Genomic DNA, 22,472 nt, shown 5'->3' with positions numbered 1-22,472 from the left:
GGGAGAACATACTGCCTTTGCCTAGCAAGGTGTAGCAAAGCCAGGCAGTGTGTCCCTGGCTTTCCCCAGGGAAAAGAGGGGGGACACTGGGCCAGAAATTCGAGCTCCTGGCCTCTGCCAAATCTCTGTCCATTCAGGGGAGATATGTGCATGAAGTCATTGCAGTGTGATGCCTCTGTACTCATCAGATCACCCATGTGATCTAATGCACTCCCATCACATTCGAGACTCACTCAGTGCTGCTGTCAGCTCCCCAGGAGCTCTCCCTCCAGGAAGGGAATGTGTCCACCAGCAGACACTTAGACCCAGCATGTGGGGACAGAGGCTGATAGCCTGTCCGGCCATTCCTCTCAGTTCCTCTCCTCACTGGCTGGTGTCCTTGTGCAAGTTACTTACCCTCTCTGAGGTTCAGTTCCCTCCTCTTTGAAGTGGGTTTAATAATAGTACCTGCCACATAGGTTGTTGTGAGGATTGATGAGATTAACCACATAATGTGCTTAGCACAATGCCTAATGTATGGCAGGCCACCAAAAGTATACACTACCATCATAATAATCAATATGATAATACATCAAAACATCCATATTGTTTTTCATATGTGCTCCAGCGGGCTGACTGTGCTGTCAGCTTCCTGAGGGCACAATCTGCCATTCATCCTGTATCCCCAGAGCTGAGCTCAGGGCCTGGTATATAGCATATGCTCAGGAAGTGTTTGTTGCAGAAATGAACCAATGATAGTGAGTGAGTGAGTGGCAAGTCGTTTCTAGGCCCATAGGTCCAGGGCTGATAGCTTTGCACAGGTAAGCCATTCTATATACTTGCACTTGGTGACTGGGCCATCTTTCCCTGGGGACAGCAGACCTTAATGAACTCTGGTGAATTACTCACTCTTGGAGGGGAGGCAGGAAGGGAAGGAGTTTGGAGATGGAGCTCTCTGAGCAGCCACTTGGTCACCAGGCCAGGGCTTGGGTCATTATCACCAAACTTCTCAGGCTGTTGAGTTGGGCCATTTATGTCTGCTTTTGTTTTATTTTAGTTTGGAGGGAAGCGCAAGCATCACTGAGCAAAGTCAGTATCCTCCTATACCTTGCTACTTATTCTAAGTGTGTTTCATGGACCAGCAAAATGGACCTCATCTAGGAGCTTGTTGGAAATGCAGAATCTCAGCCCAACCTATGGAATCAGAATCTACATGTCAACAAGATCCCCAGGGGATGTGTGTGCATATCAAAGTGTGAGAGTTTTCTGCCCTAGTGCCACTGCTTTGAGAACTACAGCTTGGTCATCTCTAGAAGAAAATCTAGCATTTGTGAGTTGCCACTTCTCCTGCACTCCAAAATGCACATCCCAGCCCCTGACCATTAGAATGAGGTTGTCCAGGGATGTACAGTGCTCTTGCTCCTTCTGGCCATCCCATCTCCCCCCTCCTTTTCTGAAGCTCTTACACTGGTCAGCAACCTGGCCCTTGTTGGCCATTATGATGAGAAACTAATCTGCTGTTTGCTGATTGAACTGATATTTGTTTTCTTGAAAAGCGTGTTTTAATTCAAGGAAGTTTTTGTTAAGGCTAGTCCATCTGCTGTGAGTTTTATCTCCTCTCTGTTGCTTCCTAGCAGTGCCACCCCAGGTCCTGGCATGCATCTTCTGGAACCCAAGGGGCAAACAACACCCTTAGACTTCCAGATAATCCCCAGCTTCTCCTCCACATCTTTCCTCATCTATCCAGCTGTGCAGAGCTGGCACACGGGCATGCCCTGCCTTAATTCTTCCCAGCTCATACCTGCTCTGGAGAGAATACAAACATATGTCAATGACAACACATAAAATCTGATGACAGCCCAAGAACTCCTAAATCTTCCAAATTGCCATCTGCACTTCCTCTCTCTTTATATCCTGGCATGCCTGAGCTGACCCGCCCCCCGGATCCCGTCCCAGCAGCTGTAATCATGTGTCTGCGTCTTCCAGCTGCTTTGGGAAATGCTGGGGCTCCAGGTACCAGCCTCTTCCTGGCACCACCTCTCCAGAGTTGGACACAGCTAAGGAATGAGGGTCCCTGGGGATTGGGAACAGAGGACAGGGCCTAGGGCACTCCCAGACCCAAGTGTCCTTTGGCTTTCCACGTGGAAAACCAAGAAATGACTAAATCCAGTGAATTAGCAAAAGGAATCCCACTGCAGGAAAAAAGAGAATTACCAGTTGGAAGAGTTGTGGCAAAGAGACAGTGCCTCCTTTCCAAGCAGCTCTATGCTAAATAAGGAAACTCCAAAGAAAGGTTACAATTTTCCTTGAGCATCTGGAAATTAGGTTCTGCTCTCAGGTTCAAGTTAAAAACGGTGGTTGGAATTCTGGTGTCAACTTTGCCAGATAAGCGGGGATTGGGAGAGCTCCTTGGTGGTGATGTGACACCCTGGCTGGCCTCTGTGCCTCAGTATTGGTGAAGGACTCTGGGAGACAAAGGCTCCAGGACAGCCCATTTGCTCATCACAGGTGCAAAGAGGCCAATACTTGGCCTCCAACCCTTTTTTTAACTCTAGGAGAAGCAAAGCCATTTAATAATTCATTTCTTAATGAAGAATGAATCATTTTTAAAAGCTTTCTACCTCTTTTACCAACTGACCCTATAATTAGAAAAAGCATTCATTTCCTTTTTACTGCTGGCTCCCCCAGAGCAAGATCTAGTGGTCAGGGGCTATCAGGAAACAGATGCACACTCAAATTAGGACACTTTAAGGAGTCCCTTAAAAAAAAATGTGTATCCTGCCTACACCTGTCTTGACTAAGGTGTGGGCAGGGTATAGGGAAACTGAAAGGGCTGGTGCAATATCCTGGAGCTGGGATCTCAGTTCAGGGCTCTCACCACCCCTGGGCCTAAAGGGCAGACCGAATCTGGAAGGAGACAGTCAAGCAGAGAGGCAGCATTGACAGGAGCTGGGATCTTCAGCTGAGGCGTGCAGCCAGCCTGAGATGACCCTGTGAGAACAGAGACAGAGGAATAAATATGCCAGCTTCACTGACCAACTTCCTTCTAGTCTATCAGAGACCCCATTGACCAGACCCAGCCCAGAGCCAGAGGGGTTGCAGCCTATTACTGTAGGACAGACAGGTCAGTCTCGTGGGGTAGAGAGCAGCGTGGAGAGGGGCAAAGGGTGGATCTGGAGAGGCTGAGAGAAGCCACCTGGGACCGGAGCTGCTCTTACATTCCCTCTGCACCCCGACTGATGCATTCCTTCTTAAAACTGCTGCCATGCAAGCATCTTGTCATTTTGCTCTGGTGCACCCATTTGTGGTTGTCATTATTATATATTGCCTGGATCTGTCTTCTGCCAAGCCAGCTTGTAAGCCCTTAGAGACAGAGATTGTGTCTCTCTTGGATTTACCCGCTGCCCTGGGGTACATATGTTCCAAGTCTTCTTTGGCTTTCTACATGGAAAACCAACCAAGAAATGAATCAATCCAGTGAATTAGCCACAGGAATCCCACGGCAGGACAAAAGAGAATTCTCAGTTGGGAGAGTTGTGGCAAAGAGAGAGTGCCTCCTTCCCAAGCAGCACAACGTATATGCAACACATGTGGACAAGTGCATGTGTGTGTGCTTGCGCATCAGCGAGGAGAGGCCACGTGACGTTGCAAGTAACAAGCACCCGATCTCAGCAGCGTTATACAATAAATGTTTTCTTTTGTTCACATTACCTGTCCATTGAGGGTCAGCATGGAGTGGTGTGCATGTCATAGTTTGGGATCCACGATGGCTTCGTCTCAACACACACATCCCCAATACAACAGAAGAGAGAGTATGAAGTGAATTACTCACTGGCCCAATGTGTCCCTTCTGTACACATTTCATGGGCCAAAGTGGGCTTGTGGCCATGCCTAACTTTCACAGTCAGGGAAGGAGAAGCCTCACACGCTCAGAAAGCAGAGAACTAGAAACATTTGGTGAACAGTCTCCCAAAGTGGCTGAGGTTGGTCTCTAGCAGGGAGCCATGGAGGAATGAATAATTTTGAATTAAATGGAACAGTGGGTGTCAATAAAAATTAAATGAATAAACAAATCTATGCCTTTTGACTTAGTAGTTCAAATCAGTCAACTCAGCAACAGAAAAAAAATGAGCAAATCATGTACCCAGGAATTATAGAAATCAAATGATTTGTAAGACACAGACTAGTTTATATTACAAGACCCCATTTCTGGCTGGTTTTAGCATAGCCTATGTTGTTTGACATGAATCGTGCCTGAGATGTGGATTCTTCATTGGGGGAGAGTCAAATTCTCCCCAAATTCGATTATGTTATGGTTTTCCAGATTCTCATGTCCTTGGCTGTTCTTTAAGACTCAGACAGATTGATAAAGATCTGCTCATTGATCCTGATGCCCTCTGTGGCTCAGCTCCAAAGAGGACATAGCCACTGCTACACCTGCTTCCCTGCCTTTTGTGGGACATCCCCATGCATGGCACTGTGCACTACCTCCAGGCATCAGGTTATAAAATTGCCCTATCCTGAGCCCCTCCCAAATCCCTGGACCTTACAGGAAATCACCTCACCTCAAAAGTAGAAAAGGGTGAAAAAACATTTTCAGATCTGGGCAATCACTTTGTTGAAAAAAATTGAAGCCAAGTTTTCAGGATTATTTTCAAAAGCAGAAAAGTATGTTCACTCATCTTCAGAAATTATCCATACCTAAAAACTGTTTAGGTAGTGATGCAGGTTGGCTGAGTTATCATCAAATTGTCTCAGCCACTTGGCTTCCCAAAGAAATTGCCTTGAAAAATCATGAAGAGACTATGACTAAAGATATAAGAGATGGCAATATTTTTTAAAAAAACAAACAAGATAAAAAAACTACGATATCTCTTCTCCATTCCCTCCTATTTTTAAGTAATCTTTTGCACATCATGAACTCTGAAAGCAAATGCTAATACTGCTTCCTTGGAGTAAATTGTCAAAGTAATTTTGATGGCTGGACTTAAGCAGATGGATGTTTTATTTACAATGCCAAACCAGATATCCTGGGATAAACACTAATTCATGAGATCTCTAAGGACTTTTGTGTGCCTAGAAGAGAAACATAAAAATGACCTTGTGACTGAAAAGGTGCATGATCTCAGTGAGAAAGTTATTGTCGCAGTGATCTTACAAGCCTATAAAAGTTGGGTGGTTAGCAGGGTCCTTCCCTGTCTTCTGAGGGGTCTGGGTCAATTCAGCTCTGGGACCTTCTTAAGGGCCATTTTGAGGTCGTGTCATCTTCAGTTTTTTTTAGCAACTCACATTCTGATATGACCTGCCAGGGAGAGAGTGAAAATGATCAGCAATGGCAACTTCCACTTTTTTTTTTTTTTTTTTGAGACGGAGTCTCGCTCTGTCGCCCAGGCTGGAGTGCAGTGGCGCAATCTCGGCTCACTGCAAGCTCCGCTTCCCGGGTTCACGCCATTCTCCTGCCTCAGCCTCTCCGAGTAGCTGGGACTACAGGCGCCCGCCACCACGCCCGGCTAATTTTTTCTGTTTTTAGTAGAGACGGGGTTTCACCGTGGTCTCGATCTCCTGACCTCGTGATCCGCCCGCCTCGGCCTCCCAAAGTGCTGGGATTACAAGCGTGAGCCACCGCGCCCGGCCGGCAACTTCCACTTTTATAATTCCTTTTCCTGATGGTAAAACTAGGACATGCTCATTGCAGAGAATTTGGAAAATATGAAATAAAAAGAAGAAAATAAAAGGTAACCATTTTTTCCCACCCACTGATAATCACCATCAACTTTCTGATGTCCTTCTCTTCCTTTTTAAGCTTCAGTTTTCCATGTCTTGATTTTTAAATTATTTCAATCATGCTTTCATCCTTATTTATTGAGAGCATACTATTGTTCTGTTCCCATCATCAGTGATGTAGCGGTAGAAGAAATAAAGTCCTGCTCTCATGGAGATGAAATAATATCAGAGACAGTTACTAAAATTCAGAGGGCAGAAAGACCATTGGAAAATCTTCAAACACTTGGAAGTGAAACGGCATACTTCTAAATAATTCATGGGTCAAAGAAGGAGTCTCAAAGGGAATTAAAAACACATAGAATTCTGAGGTGCAGCTAAAGCAGTGCTGAGAGGAAAATTTATAACACTAAATGCTAACATTAGAAGAGGAAACATCTGAAATCAATAATCAAAGTTCTCACTTCATAAAACTAGAAAAATAAGAAGAAAATTATGCCCAAAGCAAGCAGAAGAAAGGAAAAGTAAAAATAGGAGCAGAAATAGATTGAAAATAGGAAAATAATAGATAAAAATCAATAAAACAAGAAGATTGTTCTTCAGAAAAACCAACAAAATTGATACATCTCTAGCAAGACTGACAAAAATAAAAAGAGAGAAGACATATTACCACAATCTCAGAGTTGAGACAGAGGATATCACTACAAATCCTGTAGTTGCTAAAAATATGATGAGCAGATGCTTTGAACAACTTTATGCTCATAAATTCAACAGCTTAAAAGAAACGGACCAATTCTGTAAATACTGCAACCTATCAAAACCCAACCCAGATGAAACAGACAATCTGAATAGCTCAAAAACTATGAAAGAAATGGACTTTGTAATTTAAAAAGCTTCAGAGATGGTTTTTCTGGAGAATCCTTCAAAAAAAAAAACCACGAATTTTATACCATGTTATTCAGAAACTAGAAGAGAAGGGAATACTTCCCAATTCATTTTATGAAGCTAGTTTAACCTTGATTCCAAAGCCAGATAAAGATCGCACAAGAAAAGAAATCACAGACCAGTGTCTGTCATGAACTTAGATGCAAAAATCCTCAACACAATATTAGCAAATCAAATCCAGAGATGAATACACATACCTTAGGGAGGTAGAGGTGACTTAACAAAATGAGCTAGGACTTCACATTTAGACAGACTTAGTTTCAATTACCAGCTTCTCATGTGATACAATAACTCTCTGAACCTCAGTTTACCTATCTGTAATACAGGGGCAACACACATATTTTAGGATTGGTTCATGTATCTAGTAAGTGAAATTATACGTCTAAAAAAAGTCAGTGGAAGTTATATTATTTTGTCATATTTCTCTCTTTCTTCTTCTTCTCTCTCTTTTTTTTTTTTTGATAGAGATGGGGTTTTGCCATGTTGGCCAGGCTGGTCTCGAACTCCTGAGCTCAAGTGATCCACTGCCTTGGCCTCCCAAAGGGGATTACAGGTGTGAGCCACCACACCCACCAGGTTTTCTCTTATGGAGGAACTAAATGTTACAGCAATACCTGGTATTTTGTTATGGCAGACTAAGCGGACTAATACAGTCATGGCCCTTAAACGTGGCCCACAAGACCCTGCACCGTCTGGCCTCCCCTCTTTCTGATCATTACCATGACCTTTCTTCCATGGCCCACTCCCTCCAAGCACCACAGGCCTCCTTGGTATTCTCTGAATGACACGAGTGCATTCCTACCCCAGGGCCTTTGCACTCCCATCTCCCCAGCCAGCCTCACTCTTCCTCCATGGAAATTTCCCTCATTTCCTTCAAGCTTTTGTTCAAAAAGCTTCAACCTTCTCAATGAGGCTGACCCTGAAAACTGTCTACAACTCACCTTTCCCCATCGAACACTTCAACCCCCTTTACATGTTCTACTTAAAAAAAAAAAAATCTTCCCACATATTGATCACTTCCTAACATGTTATCATGTATTTGTGATATTGTCTATTGCCTGTCACCCTCTGAAAAATGATAAGCTCCAAAAAATCAGGTATACGGGTCTCTGTTTTGTTCACTGAATCATTCTAAGTGCCTAGGACTCTGGCTGACATATATCTCCTGCTCCAGAAATATCTCTTGGCCGAGGGAATGAACCTCTTCCCCCAGCGAGGAAGCCTGTCGGCCGAGGAGATCACGCCATATCCGGACTTCCCAGCAGGTGGCAGCCGACGCACGCCGGAGACAGCTGGACGCCTACACTTTGAACTCAAGGTTCTTCCAATTAAGTGCAAGATAAGGAGCTGGGAGACTCATCGCGTTTGGCTTACTCCCGACGCAGACTTGTACTGGAGGTTGTGTGGAGGGGATGAGCCGGTGAGCTGATAAAGCCTTTATCTAATACGGGAGACTGTTTACCCACAATTCAGGGGTAAAAAAATGTAAACAGCTGTTGAGAAGAAAGGTCAGAGTCCTCCCACGGTGGGGAAAGGGGCAGAAGAAAGCCTGTGGCCACGGATTGGCATCACTCCTGCAGATGGAAAAGTGACATTGGACAACTACTCAGGGAAAAAGGTGAGCCCCTAACACACCGCCAGGGCTGTGGATGTTTCTAGTGTTACTTTTTTTTTAAGACGGAGTTTTGCTCTTGTTGCCCAGGCTGGAGTGCAGTGGTGTGATCTTGGCTCAGTGCAACCTCCGCCTCCCAGGTTCAAGCGATTCTCCTGCTTCAGCCTCCTGAGTAGCTGGGATTACAGGCACCTGCCACCACGCTCAGCTAATTTTTTGTGTTTTTAGTAGAGAGGGGGTTTCACCATGTTGGCCAGGCTGGTCTTGAACTGCTGACCTCAGGTGATCCACCCGCCTCGGCCTCCCAAAGTGCTGGGATTACAGGCATGAGCCACCACGCCCAGCCTAGTCTTGCTCTTGACACACCAGAAGATGCTTCCTTATGAAACCTTGAATCTTCTCGTGGGCTCCTGCCAAGCTGCCCTCCTCCCAGGTGCTTCGGTTATCCATCCAGTCATGGAATTGAGTTGCAGTGGTAAGGAGCCCTTTAAAAGCCAAGTGCAAGGTGAACCTGCCTTCCATCAAATTCAGCATTTGAGTGTGTCCGTTTAGCGGGAGGCTCCCAGGCAGAAATTGCTTGAGAATCTGAGTCTACAGGCCCAGAACAATCCATGCCAGCTGATCAACCTAGTAACTACCACAATGACTACAAGAGCTAGCATTTATTGAGCGCTTCCTGTGTACCAGGCATGTGCTGGATATGTTTACCTGCACTATCTCATTCATTCTCAGTGCAGAGCTCTGAAGTTCACCCTTTTCTCATCCCCAACTCACAGATGACACAAGACAGGTTGTCACTAGCCCAAGGACCCAGTTCGGTGCTCCAAAGCTCACCCTCACCCCTGGAGGGGAGGAATGTGCTGAGATGTACCCGGGTGTCCTGATAGACCTCAGAGAACATCTAGTCCACTGCTCCGTGTTGACAGATGGGGAAGCTGAGGCCCAGACAGGGGAAGGGACTGGCCAAGTTTACACAGAAGCCTGCCCAGTCCCTGTTCAGAAAGAGCAACCCAGTGCCTTTAACATTCCCAACCAATGTCAGGAGGTCAAGCACAGGCTTTTATTATTTATTTATTTGTTTGTTTATTTAGAGACAGGGTCTTGCTCTGTTGCCCAGGCTGGAGTGCAGTGATGCGACCATAGCTCACTGCAGCCTCGAACCCCTGGACTCAAGCAATCCTCCCTCATCAGCACTCCCTACCCCCAGTAGCTGGAACTACAGGCACATACATCACCATGTCGTCTTGCTATGTTGCCCAGGCTGGTCTCGAACTCCTGAGCTCAAGTGATCTTCTCACTTCGACCTCCCAAAGCGCTGGGATTACAGGTGTGAGCCACCATGCCCGGCCAATCACAGGCTTTTAGTTTGCTTTCCTCAGATTCTACATTTGCTTCAGTCCTTGCTGGCACTGAACACTTTTGCATAAGAGCTTGTGAAAATAACACCGCCTCTCTTATTTTAGGAGTTTTATCAACTAGTAGACTGTCCAGCTGGAATCACTGGCCTCTCATAATGTGAATTCTGGTTTCTGTGGCTATTAGCTAGTGACTTTGGTCAAGCTGGTTTGTTCATTGGTAAAATGGGGGTAGCGGTATATGTTCATGAAAGGCTAGATTCTAAGCCAGTGCCGTCCCATGCAAATGTAATGGTAGCCACATATGTAATTTTAAATTCTCTAATAGCCACATTAAAAAAAAAAAAAAGGTAAAGGGCGAACCAAAGCACACACCATGATTAATTTTCATAAATTGTTTCATTGAATGCAATACCTTCCAAATACCATCATTTCAACATCTAGTCAATATCCAATTGTTAATGGGATACTTTGTTTCATTTTCCTATGAAGTCTTCAAGATGGGGTGTGTGTTTTGCACTTACAGCACATCTCAATTTGGACTGGCCACGGGGCAAGGGGCTGCCCTGTGGGACAGGACTGTTTTCAGCCTCCGTAGCATTTTGAGCACGTGGCTCTGTGCTTTAGCATTTTGAGCATTTCAGCCTCCGTAGCATTTTGAGCACGTGGCTCTTTGTATCTACACCTTGTCTGTAGATGGTCATCATTTGGGACCCTAACGGAACAGAGATGGCCGTCTTCTTGGCCTAATAAGTCCCCAGTACTCCCCTGTCATCAGCAGGCCTCTGGGCTGCCTTTGAAAACCTTACCTTCCCGGATAAGTTTCCTCCAACACCACAAACAAGTCTTTCCCATTCTCTGCAAATATTCATGTCCATTTTGTCCTTGATGGGGTGGAAGTGTTCTTAACAACTGCACAGCAGACTGAGATACAGTAAGAGAGAGGAATGCAGAGGATATGAGGTGATGGGGAGGTGGAGAGATCGCATCCTCCCTCAGGATGGGCTTGGTATCGTGGCAACCTGGGGCTCAGGGCTCTGGTCACTGTGGAATGTTGTCTTTGCTTGCCAGCTTAGAGCCTCACCTCGCCGCACCCAGCTCAACTCTGGGCCTCAGTGGAAACACCCTTATTACAGGAGTGCCCCGCCTCCACGACTGCGACTTATATTTGATAATAAGCAGGTGTAAGGGCTGCAATTGTGCATGGGCTGTGCTCAGAGAAACATGAAAAGGCTCAAGCCATGCTTCACCCTCAGGGGCCTGGGCTGGGAGATGGGAGCCAGCGTCTGCTTGGGTTCTCCTGACAGCAATGGTCACTGGGGCTCATGGAGAGTGACAAATGCAGGTAGGGTAGCTCAGACACAGGGCTCTGGGCTCTCCAGCAGGTCTGGGGGTGGCAGAGACCCCTTTAACTCTCCCCTCACTCCCAGCTCCCAGGCAGTTCCTTCCTTTTTATTTTTCCTGGAAGGCAAAGATTGAGGGCCAGAGCTTTGCATTCAGCCTGCCTTTGTTCACATTCCAGCTCTGCCACATCCTGTGTGGCTCTGGTGAGTGACCCAACCTCTCTCTGCATTGGGTCCTCCTCTATGAGTGGTGTGGTAACTCCTTCTCTGGATTTTCTGAGGAATAAATGAGGCAATAAACAGGAGATTCAGCATCAGACCAGGGTATCCTGATTATATTTTACAGGGAGAGACCTGGTTCCCAGTACTTCGGCTTGTCCGGAATAGAGGCATCTTTTTTTCCCCAATCAATTACTGTTATCGTTAAAAAATACAATATTAATAAAATCTATGCCGATAGAGAACAATCTCCGAGATGTACTCTGAAGTGAAAAAAGCATAGTGCAGAATAGTGTATAATATAGGCCAACATGGAACATAGATGCGTGGCCTGTGTTTGGGATGGCACAAAAGTTACTGGTAATGAGTGACTGGGGAGGGGAGCTGGGGACAGCGGTGCGAGACAGCTTGACTTTTCATCCTCCAGCATCTTGTAATATTCCCATTTTACCAGGAGTATGTATTCCTGCTTTTTTTTTTCATTTTGAACATGAATTAATTTTTTCAATAAAAAAAACTAATTCAAACATCCTTCCCTACCCCCACCAATGATAAATGGTCATTGTAAAAAATTTCCCAGTTCTGAAGAGAGAGCCTGAAAATGCTGTACCATTTCATTGCTGGGTGTTAGAGGACCCAGGGTCCCTGCCTGGGAAGATGGTTTGCTCCGAAATTCATTTTCCACATATCACCATTTAAGCATCTGTCAGGGTTTAACTGGGGCGAGAGGAAAGCAGCTACTCATGCATGTAACACATATGCACCCAGCAAACACAGCGTCACAGCATTTCTCTCTCACACACGCAAGCGCACACACACGTACACAACCTAAGGACTACACATGCACCCCTCAACAACCAAACCACTTCATACCCACATACCAACAAATGATCCACTTCACCTATCCGCATCCAACCCCAAAAGCCCTTTACACCTACAGACGCACAACGCCCACCCCAACAACCAAGCACTTCACACACCACAACAACCTTTACACACATGCACCCAACGACCAAAGTACTTTACACACGCAACCCAGAAACCAGAAGGGCTTCACACATCTGCCCAGTAAGCAAAGCACTTAATATACACACGCACAGAGCTTTACACACATACGCACCCCAACCAAGGGTCCACACACACACTCACATGTCCCAACACCCAAAACACTTCGCACACACACCCACATGCACACCCAAACAGCTTTACTCCTTCAACCAAAGTGCATCATACACAGTCCCCATCAACCAAAATATTTCACCCCCATGAACCCCAACAGCCAACGCTCTCCATACAGACCCCCCTTCAAAAGCCCCAAAGCACTTCAATTGGTTTGATGCAGCGGCAGATACTTGAACACCAAGACATTAGACTGCGACTTTTTTTTCGGATTAATGAGCAGAAAAAGATTGGAGGAGGGAGGGGGCGAGAATGGCGGGAGAGAGCAATTATACCCAAATCTTTTCTCTGTTGATTAGGGATTCCTTCTCTAGCCTGCTTTGGCTCCACCTAAATCTTTTTCTAATGAGATGTGGCTTATCCAGATCAAGGCACTGAGAAAAAAGTTGCAATTAACTTTAAGAAGAAAAAGAGTGAGTGAGAAAAGGAAGGAAGAGTGGAGGGGGTGGCCAGGGATTGAGGGTGGGGGCAGGGCCAGGGGCCTGGGCGGGCAGGCTGGGAGGAGCCCAGGGGCTGGAGCAGGCTCCCAGCAGGTGGAGGGGTGCAGGCCTGGCTCTGGTTCTGGAGTTTAGGGAACGGCCCTGTGATGCCTCTGCCAGCCTGGGTCAGGCCTCGTGGCTCCTTCAGGCTCAAATCAAGGTTTGGGAATGGCGAGTGCCCTCGGGTTTGGGCTTTCCCGGCTCTGCACCCCCATCCCTGGCAGCGGCCTCTCTCCCTTGTGTCTGCCTGCCCTCTGGAGGACATGGGCCCTCCACTGCTCACCCAGAACCTCAGGTGGTGTCCGGTCAGCACCGACTCTGCTCTTGGGAGCTGGTGGGTCCAGCAGTCCTCCAGTGGCCTTGAGCCATGGGCTTGCCATGGGTCTCAGCACTGATGGCTGCTGCCAAGGTCCCCCCGACTTGCCTCACTCTTTCCATCTGGGAGTGAGGTCTTGAGTTATTTTCATGTGAGTCACTTAGAAGGGTGGACAGGGCCTAGGATTAAAGGAGACACTTCATGTTAGGATGCTAAAAACACCTCAAGATCCTAGAACTGACACAGATTGACCTTTCTGTGCTTCTCTCTGGATAAAATCAAGCTAGACCTAGCCACAGCTGACGAATGGTCACTTCCTCTCTCTGATGCTCAGTTTCTCCACCTGTTAGGAAAACTAAAGAAGTGGGGCAGTGGATCTCCAGAGTCTCTGCCAACCTGACATCCCCAGATTCAACAGAAGGCACAGATGCAGACTCCATGTGTCCTGATTTGAGTACTCATGGCTCCCCTCCCCCCTGGACTCCCAAGCTCTGCTCGGCACATTCATGGGACACTAACACCTTCCTGAAAGTTGTTATCCGTGCAGAGATTGGTTTTTGCCCTATTTGGCAAGAAATAGCTGAAGGCAGCTGTCACAAATCTTGAGGTCTCTAACCTGGCGCTTGTGGTGGGGTCTCGGCTAATAACTCGACATCTGTATGCCAGCCGAGCTGGGGACCCTGAGCCTAGATCAGATGGAGTTAGGATGGGTGGGGTGGATGGCGGGGGGTGCAGGAGTGGGCTGCAGTCTCCCTTCTCTTTGGTCACACACACAGACACATGCAGCCAGGTATGCAGAAGGGGTCTGGGCAGATTGTTGAAAGCTGAAGTCCTTTATTTTCCTACCCACAGCATTTCCTTTTCCCATTCTGTGGATCTCCCAGTGCAAATTAAAAGGGATTTTGATGGCACGCTGGTGACTCCATGGGAAAAAGTGAATCTGGGTCTCTGCAACTTGCTTGGCTTCCAAAGAAGCAGGGCCCTTGCGTGTTGGTGGCCACCCACACACATGGGCTTCCTCATGGGATGTTTGGGTGACCTCTTGCCAAATAAGCCATGGAGATGACCCCGGGCCTGGGCACAGATGAGCTGGGCCCGTCTTTCCTGTGTCTAAGTTCTAGAGAGGTCACACAAGTCCCCACCTCCAAGCCCCAAGAATTTCCTTTGAGCCTGGTTCCCGGGTCTCCAGCCAGCCCTCCCTTCTGTCCCTGCCCTCCACAGTGTTAGCTGCTGGAGACAATCTGGGCTTTCTCCTGTCTCTCTCTGGCTGTCGCCAATGTAATAAGCATATGTGCTAGAAATCCTAGCTGCAGTGCTAAGTTAGAAATTCTTCTTAAACATATAGCAAGGTCAGATGAAGGGAAAAAAAAAAGAAAACAAAACACAAAACCCCGAAACAGAAATTGGACACAGGAGGGCAGATGTAGACTGAACAGGAAGTGCTGGCCCGAGGCTAAATGAAACAGCTGTCACCATTGTTCTGGACTGAAAACTGCCTTTGCAAACTCCATGCGGTCTGGGCTCAGAAAGCAGATGTTAATAATTACAGCACATGAAACGAAGGGCACAGGATTAGGCAAGTGACGAAAAAGAAATGGTACCAGTAGATTTATAACTCGCCTAGGCAAATCTGCTTGCTGGTGTGGGGGGTGGGCTGGGCGGCTTCCCTGCAGAGGCCCCTCCTCAACCCCCTTCCTAGGTTGGTATTTTGGCTTCCGGGATGATCTCAGAATTTGGGGATTGTTTTATGGTGGGGGGCCATGGAGACCCATTCAAGCTGCCTTTCCCGGGACCCCATGCCTACAGGGCCATAGCTGGTTGCCTCTGACCTACAGGAAAAAGGATAAAACCCCTAATGCTCAGCCCAGGTACAAAAAGGGGATCTGTGGGCAGAAAATAGTTGGATGGGTTGCTGAAAGCAGGGACTTTGTGTGGACACAAAGCTGGGCAGCCATTCTTGGAGCTCTTGCTTTTACCAAAGGGTTCACGTCTAAAATCCAGGAGCTCAAGTTCTTTGCAGCAGAAATTGATTCACACTTCAAAATCAGCCAGCCCCTAGCGTCTTGGCAAGGGAGCTCGGGGAGAATGTTGGGACACTTGAAGAAAGTAAGCAAGGCGAGTTTCTTGGGCTAATTACATAAGTAGGAAAGGCAGAGTCTTCACATGTTTTCTGAACATTCCTCGGTGCTTTTCCATGTGAGCAAGAGTTGTGAAAAACAAAACAAAACAAAGCAACACACTCACATCCACAAAAATTCCTCCCATCCCACCGCCCCCTAGAAAGGACGTTTCTAGGAAAGGTTAGGAAGAAGGTAAAGCATGTGTTTGGCATCTTTAGGCCTGATATGGAAACCATATGCTTAAATACACTAGCAAACATACTTAATATAACACTCTCTTTTATTAAATGTGGTTTTATAAACGCTCTCCCCAGCCAGGGCACCTTCCCCATGCTGGAGGCTGGAACTTGGCAAAATAATCTTCCCGCTGTTACATCTATTGATACACATTTTTTGAAAATGAGTCTCGGACCCTTGGAAAATAGACTGGTTCTGATTATTACTGCAAGAGGGAAGGGGCACACGAGGGCATCTTTTTTCCTCTGATAAATTAAAAGAACTGTAACGGGTGCTTTCTGCAACCTGTAAAAGGGCAGAGCCATCTGTAATTCATTTAGCAGCTCCTTATAGAAGATTTATTTGATTAATTCGGTTAGAAGAGAGAGAATATGGATTTTTCCCTTCTCTGAAAGGCACATATACATTCACACATGCACACATGCATCCACCCATGGGTAGATATCTCAGGAATGAAAAATGACTAATCGTATTATTGGAACTGGCGAACGCAGGGCCTCAGTGGTGAGATAGCAAGCTCCCGCCCTGCCGACAGGAGGGCCGGTTTCACAAGAGATTTAATATCCTCAGGCCCAATGCCACCAGAGAATGAGCCCAGAGGATAATACCGTGAATTACTAGATCGCTTTGCTTAGGCATCGATTACTGAGTGCCAGGCACTGTGTTGAGCATTTTGAATGCATTATCTCATTACATCATCACAATGACCCTCGTGGGAGGTACTGTCGCCATCACCACTTTATAGACTTGGAGATGGCCCCATTCCCAGCAGGCCTCAGCTCAAAATTCTTTTCACTTTTTCCAGCGGAATTTTGCTTTCTCAGTCCTCCATGCCTACAGCAGACAGATGGAGGCCACACCTTACATTTATCTAGTGGTGGGTGATCTTGGAAGGGGTTATCCACATTGGCTATGCTTTATCCCTATAGGTTTCAGTTCAGTGTCGATTAGAGAAACACTCTCCTTTAGGCTTATCTCTAGTCTCAAGGAGAGCTCTGGCCTCCTCTGGCCTTGGTTGCATCTAACTTATCTGACCCAACCCTATAAACAATCATCTCTAGACCACTGTCAATTCCTGGTCGGGGGAGGTGGCAACAGCCCCTGAGAGAGGTCCTTGCAAAGGGCAATGAAAACAGCACAGGTGAGAGGAATCATAAAAGCACACAAGATCTGAGCCAAAGAAGACTTTGGATGTCAATGTCAGGAGTGGCAAATATATGGTAAGTAAATGTGTCAGTGCTCTCTTTCCCTTGCTCACAGCAGACATTGCTAATTGATCCCAGCTCTCTCTTCTGCTAAGCCTCGAAATCCTCAATACAGAACTCTAGGCAGCCTCTACCAATAGATTAGAATTAGCAAAAATAGTTGAAAGCTGTTTGCAGTCCCTTTCAGTTGAGTGTTTCATTTTGTGGAGGGAGAAACAGGGACCCAGATAGAAGAAGTCAGCTACAAAAGCAGTCAGAGAAGGTCAGTTCCCAGCCTCAGATCTCTGGCTTTCTCTGCCCGGTATTTTCAGCATCCACACCAGTGGGGCTGGTCCAAGCCAGGGTGCAGTGGGTCAGAAACCTCTGTATTTTGCTGGGTCTCTGCTATCACCCCCTCCCTGCAATAGAACGTCACTGAAGCTGCTCTGCAGACAGGATAAAAGGCATCCTTTTGAAGGCTGCAGAAAATTGAAATCTTTGTGACTTTAAAATAATTAACCCCAAACCAGGATGGAGTGGGGCAGCCTGAGCCCATGATCTGTTACAATCCAGGGTCTAAGATTCTAGAAAGAAGTAGAAGTTTTCATTTTGGAAATACTGGCATCAGTAGACACTCCTCATTCTCTCACTGGCTGGACCACAGGAAATGCCTAGATCAAAGGCAACCAGGACTCAATAGGCTTAAGGTATTGAGGGCTTGTCTCGGCTGCAGGGCTCTCACCCCAGCCCTCAGACTTTTCAGCTGGGCGGAATTTCTCTGTGGAAAGAATAACAGGATTTTGTGAAAGGAAGAAGGAGGCTTCAAGTTCAGAAGTTCCCTCCAGAGCTCTTTCCTGCTGCTCCCTTGCTAGGACCTAATCTTCAATGTTTCTCAGCCTGATGTGGCTCAAGGGGGATTTTGTGGCTCACTACTTAGTTCTGTTGAATATCTGATTGGTGGAGAAAAGCTTTTCCATAGAAGAATAAGACTGAGTACCAGGACTTAGGTTCAGAGAATCAGAGGGTGAGTCTGAAATCCAACATATTTTGAAGGGAGGCAGTCATGGCACATTCAGTATGAAAAGCGTTTTCACTGTCCCATTGGCAGGGTTGCCTGTGGGGTCTTTAGGGGACCTGCTTAAAGAATAGACAAGGATTGTGTACAACTTGCCTCTCAGCCCTTGGGTTGATCCTGGTACTTCTGCTATTTTTGAGGAGGCTTGAAAACACTTTGTTTAAACCTTCCTTCTACAATCCTGTGTATACTATGAATTTCCATTATCTAAAAATAAAATTTTGCTAACTGAATCAGACTCTAGCCCAGCCCAACTTCTTGAAAAGATCACAAATATTGAACAAGTGAGGTCCCAGATACTGAAGATTTTACAGGGCCCAAATACTGCCCCTTGAGGGGGTTTGTTGACTAACATCATTTGTTGAAAGAAGATGCTTATATTACAGAAGTGGTTTTCCAGAATGTTCCTGAGTGGGTGATTGGACAGTCCAGGAGAAGGAACCAAGTTGGGGGGCAGGTAATGAAGAGAGGAGGTCCTCTGTGTGCCTTTTTTTTTTTTTTTTTGATGGAGTCTCACTCTGTCACCCAGGCTGGAGTGCAGTGTCATAATCTTAGCCCACTGCAATCTCCCCCTTCCGGGTTCAAGTGATTCTCCTGCCTCAGCCTCCTGAGTAGCTGGGATAACAGGCACCCATCACCACAACTGGCTAATTTTTTTTGTATTTTTAGTAGAGACACGGTTTTGCCATGTTGGCCAGGCTGGTCTCGAACTCCTGACCTCGGGTCATCCACCCACCTCAGCCTCCCAAAGTGCTGAGATGACAGGTGGGAGGCACCACGCCTCGCCCCTCCCTGTGCCATTTCTGATTCCACTTATGGGTAAATGAGCAGGCTGAGGTGCATATGCATTATCCTGAAGACACAACTCAAAAGAGGACCGTGTGCCTCTGGGAATTACACTCAGTGGCCAACCAGATCTTCACTAGATGTGTGATTCTGGGCAAGTTAGATAACATCTCCTATTTCCTTCCCTGTAAAATAGGAGTAACAAAAAGCACCTAACTCACAAGGTTGTTTTGAGGCTTAAATGAGATAAAGCACTTAGAACAGGGACTGGCACAAAGTGCCAAGAAAATATTATCTCCCCAATGTCCATTAGCTGATGAATGGATGAAGAAAATGTGGTCTATCGATGCGATGGAATATTATTCACCCATAAAAATAAATGAAGTGCTGATACACAGTACCGTGTGGACGAACGTGGAAGACATTACGTTGAATGAAAGAAGCCAGACACATAAGGCCATCTATTGTATGATTTCATTTATATGAAATATCTAGAATAGGCAAATCTACAGAGACAAAAAGCAGAATCATGATTTCTTAGGGCTGGTAGGGGTGGGAGGACGGGGAAGTAACAGCTAAAGGGTATGGGATTTCTTTTTGAGATGATGGAAATGTTCGAAAATGGACTGTGGTGATGGTGGCACACATCTGTGAATATACTCAAAACCATTCCATTATATACACTTTGAATGACTTGTATGAGATGTGAATTATATCTTAATAAAGCTGTTTAAAATAAAACTTTTTGGGCTGGGCGCGGTGGCTCAAGCTTGTAATCCCAGCACTTTGGGAGGCTGAGGCGGGCGGATCACAAGGTCAGGAGATTGAGACCATCCTGGCTAACATGGTGAAACCCCGTCTCTACTAAAAATACAAAAAAGTTAGCCGGGTGTGGTGGCAGGTGCCTGTAGTCCCAGTTACTCAGGAGGCTGAGGCAGGAAAATGGCGTGAACCCAGGAGGCGGAGGTTGCAGTGAGCCAAGATTGGGCCACTGCACTCCAGCCTGGGCGACAGAACAAGACTGTCTCAAAAAAAAAAACTTTAGGTGAGTGTGGTTACGAAAATGGGATGATGGAGCCTTTGACAACTGGGGAGTGGATGCTCTACCTAGAGATATTCAGATAGAAAATAAAAACATGCCTGTGGGCCAAACTCAGCCTCAGTTTCCCCATCTTCTAGACAGACAGAAGTTCTTCCCTCCACGGGCCGTTGGAAGGAAAAATGAGATAATTCATCTACAGCACGTAGCATGGAGCCTGGAATATTCCAGGCACTCAGGAGGTAGCAGTGGCATTGCCATTATTCTTTTTAGACTCTAGAATTCCATGCTGGAGGAGTTTGGGGGGCAGTCTGGTTGGAAAGGAAGCAGGTAACTAGGGGTCGTGTCCTGAAGCTACCTTTGCAGATGAAGCCTACTGCATCACCTTAGGTCATATGTTACAATAAAAAAGACATTTGCAAAGTTTTCTAAACATGCCTTTATTCACACTTTCATAGGGTTGAAAACACCTGTGATCAAATAATAACATTATTATTAAAGTTGAAGTGTCTTTGATGAGAGGCCCATGAGGATTTTGGAGGAATTTGAGTCTCCCTGATCCCTGAAAACCGACGCCATAGGTGCCTGATTCCATAGGTGCCACTACTGTTGTTAGAATTAATATTTAAGTGACCACGTGTGAAGGGCACTGGACAGAGTGAAGAGGCTGGGCTCTTGATCTAACCCAGCCACTCACCAAATGTGCAACTTAAGGAAAATAGTTTAATTTCCCTGGACTTCAGTGTTTCCAACTATAGGATGAGAAGATGGTGGGTGCAACCTCTGAATGTCCTTCAAGCAAAAAACTTCAGAATCCATGATAATGGCCCAAATTTTATCGCCGCCTAGGTAAGCCAGACTGGACTGTCCGAAGGATGTCTCCCATAGACTGGAACCTGTCCCCTCTATTCCAAGGGTCTTGAGTTCTAGAATTCTAGTCCAAAGCTCACAGCACACTTGCTAGAGAAGAGCCTCACCACTACCTCCATTCTGATTCCCCCTCAGGCTGAAGTGCCAACATAGTTAAGCCTCTCTCTGGGGCTGGAGACATCTGAATTGAACAGTATCACCCCTAAATTCATGTCTACTGGATCCTGTGAGAGTGACCTTATTTGGAAATAGGGGCTTTGGAGATGTAATCAAGTTAAGATGAAGTCATACTGGATTAGGGTGGCTCTTAATCTAATGATTGGAGTCCTGCTAAGAAGAGGGAAATTTGGAAAACATGACACAGAGAGGAGAACACCATGTGTAAGTGGAAGCAGAGATTGAAGTGAAGCTGCCACAAGCCAAGGAAGTCGGACTGCTAGCACCAACAGCTAGGAGAGCGACATGGAACAGCAAGGTGATCATCCCAAGGGCATGGCCGGAATTTTGTGGCATCAGTGATGCTGTAGCTCATGCCTCTGAACTTGCTTCACACAGTCCCAGAGTAACTTGTACACCCCACCAGCTTTCTGGTGCTCCATGTTTTGGGGGCCAGACACCAAATGGACAGTACCGCAAAGATGTTCTATTCTCCCTCCCTACTTTGACCTGGTGCTGAGCCTAGCCTGTGGGTTTCTGCAGCAGTGAGACAGGATGGGGCTGAAGACTTGGCATTTCCTCAGGCATGAGGGATAACCATGGTTATTGAAGAAGAATGTCTAATGACACAGAAAAGTGCTCATGGTTCATTTGTTCATTCATTCAACAAATATTAATATTACTTGAGCACCCACTCTGTCACAGGCACTGTCTCGGGCTCTGGAGGTAGAGCACTGCTGGTGGGAATGGGATGAGCCAGTCCAGGATCCTGGGACTCTAGGGTTGGCTGAGATTGTTCTGTGGACTCCTGAGCATTTTTGCAGTTTCTTAATATCTAATGGAGATAGTATAGTTACTCCCAACAAGATCACTTGGGCTGACATGTCACCTTCCTTTGCACGAATCTGGAATGACGTCAGCTGGAAACGGTGGTGCTAAATATCTTGTGGTTGTCAGAAGCTGCCTGAAAGATAGGACTGCAGTTAGAATTAAGTTTTTTTGTTTGTTTGTTTTGAGATGGAGTTTCTTTCTTGTTTCCCAGGCTGGAGTGCAATGGCATGATCTCTGCTCACTGCAACCTCCACCTCCTGGATTCAAGCGATTCTCCTGCCTCAGCCTTCTGAGTAGCTGGGATTACAGGCAACCGCCACTATGCCTGGCTAATTTTTCTATTTTTAACAGAGACAGGGTTTCGCCATGTTAGCCAGGCTGGTTTCGAACTCCCGACCTCAGGTGATCTGCTAGCCTTCGCCTCCCAAAGTGCTGAGATTACAGGCATGAGCCACCATGTCCAGCCAAGTTAGAATTAAGTTTTTAAAATAGGAGAGCAATTAGTACATTATAAGTGCCTTGGCTTGGTAGACAAACAACTTTCAAAATGTAGAACTAGAGGGAAGGGCCAAATAATTGAAAGTGTTCTTGGGGAGAGGAAAGCCCTTTATTCAACTTAATACATTGACTAAGTTTATTTAATATATACCTTAGAATAGAACCTGTGTGCTAGGCCCTGTGGTTGGCGCTGGGGACAGCGACACACAACACAGAGAAGGTCCCTGATCCCATGGGGCTGACGTACTTACTACAGGAGACAGCCAATAGGCAAACAAAAGCCACCTTCTCAGGCACTCAATACATGACAGTTATTCACTGGAAACTGAATAACTAGAATAACTATCATGTACTGAGTGCTTAAGAAGGTGGCTTTTGTCCCACACAGGCACTACCCTGGGCTCTGGAGACTGAGCAAGGAGCAGCAGAGGCCAGCTCAGGTTGACTCCTTGCTGTCCTGAAACTTAACATCCTATCAGGGCAGGCAGCTAAGAAGCAAATAGGGGAAAAAAAATCCAAACAGGAAAA

At 46.3% G+C, this 22,472-nt stretch overlaps 1 long non-coding RNA gene across 1 annotated transcript in view; it reads right to left on the bottom strand.

The window, feature by feature from the left end:
* Window positions 1-3,666: 3,666 nt before the first annotated feature.
* LOC116483053 (uncharacterized) overlaps window positions 3,667-22,472 on the bottom strand; it is a 49,681-nt gene continuing 30,875 nt past the window's right edge. Inside the window, exons 2-3 of the long non-coding RNA XR_004252158.2 lie at window positions 13,116-13,327; window positions 3,667-5,281 (exon numbers count right to left, since the gene is read on the bottom strand). This is a non-coding gene — a long non-coding RNA (uncharacterized LOC116483053). The remainder of the gene's footprint in view (window positions 5,282-13,115; window positions 13,328-22,472) is intronic.

Source organism: Hylobates moloch, unplaced genomic scaffold (genome assembly GCF_009828535.3).
Source record: "Hylobates moloch isolate HMO894 unplaced genomic scaffold, HMol_V3 SCAFFOLD_3, whole genome shotgun sequence".
NCBI classification, from domain to species: Eukaryota; Metazoa; Chordata; class Mammalia; order Primates; family Hylobatidae; genus Hylobates; species Hylobates moloch.
Note: the sequence above shows the minus strand (reverse complement) of the source record. Positions and strands in the feature narration are given on the sequence as shown.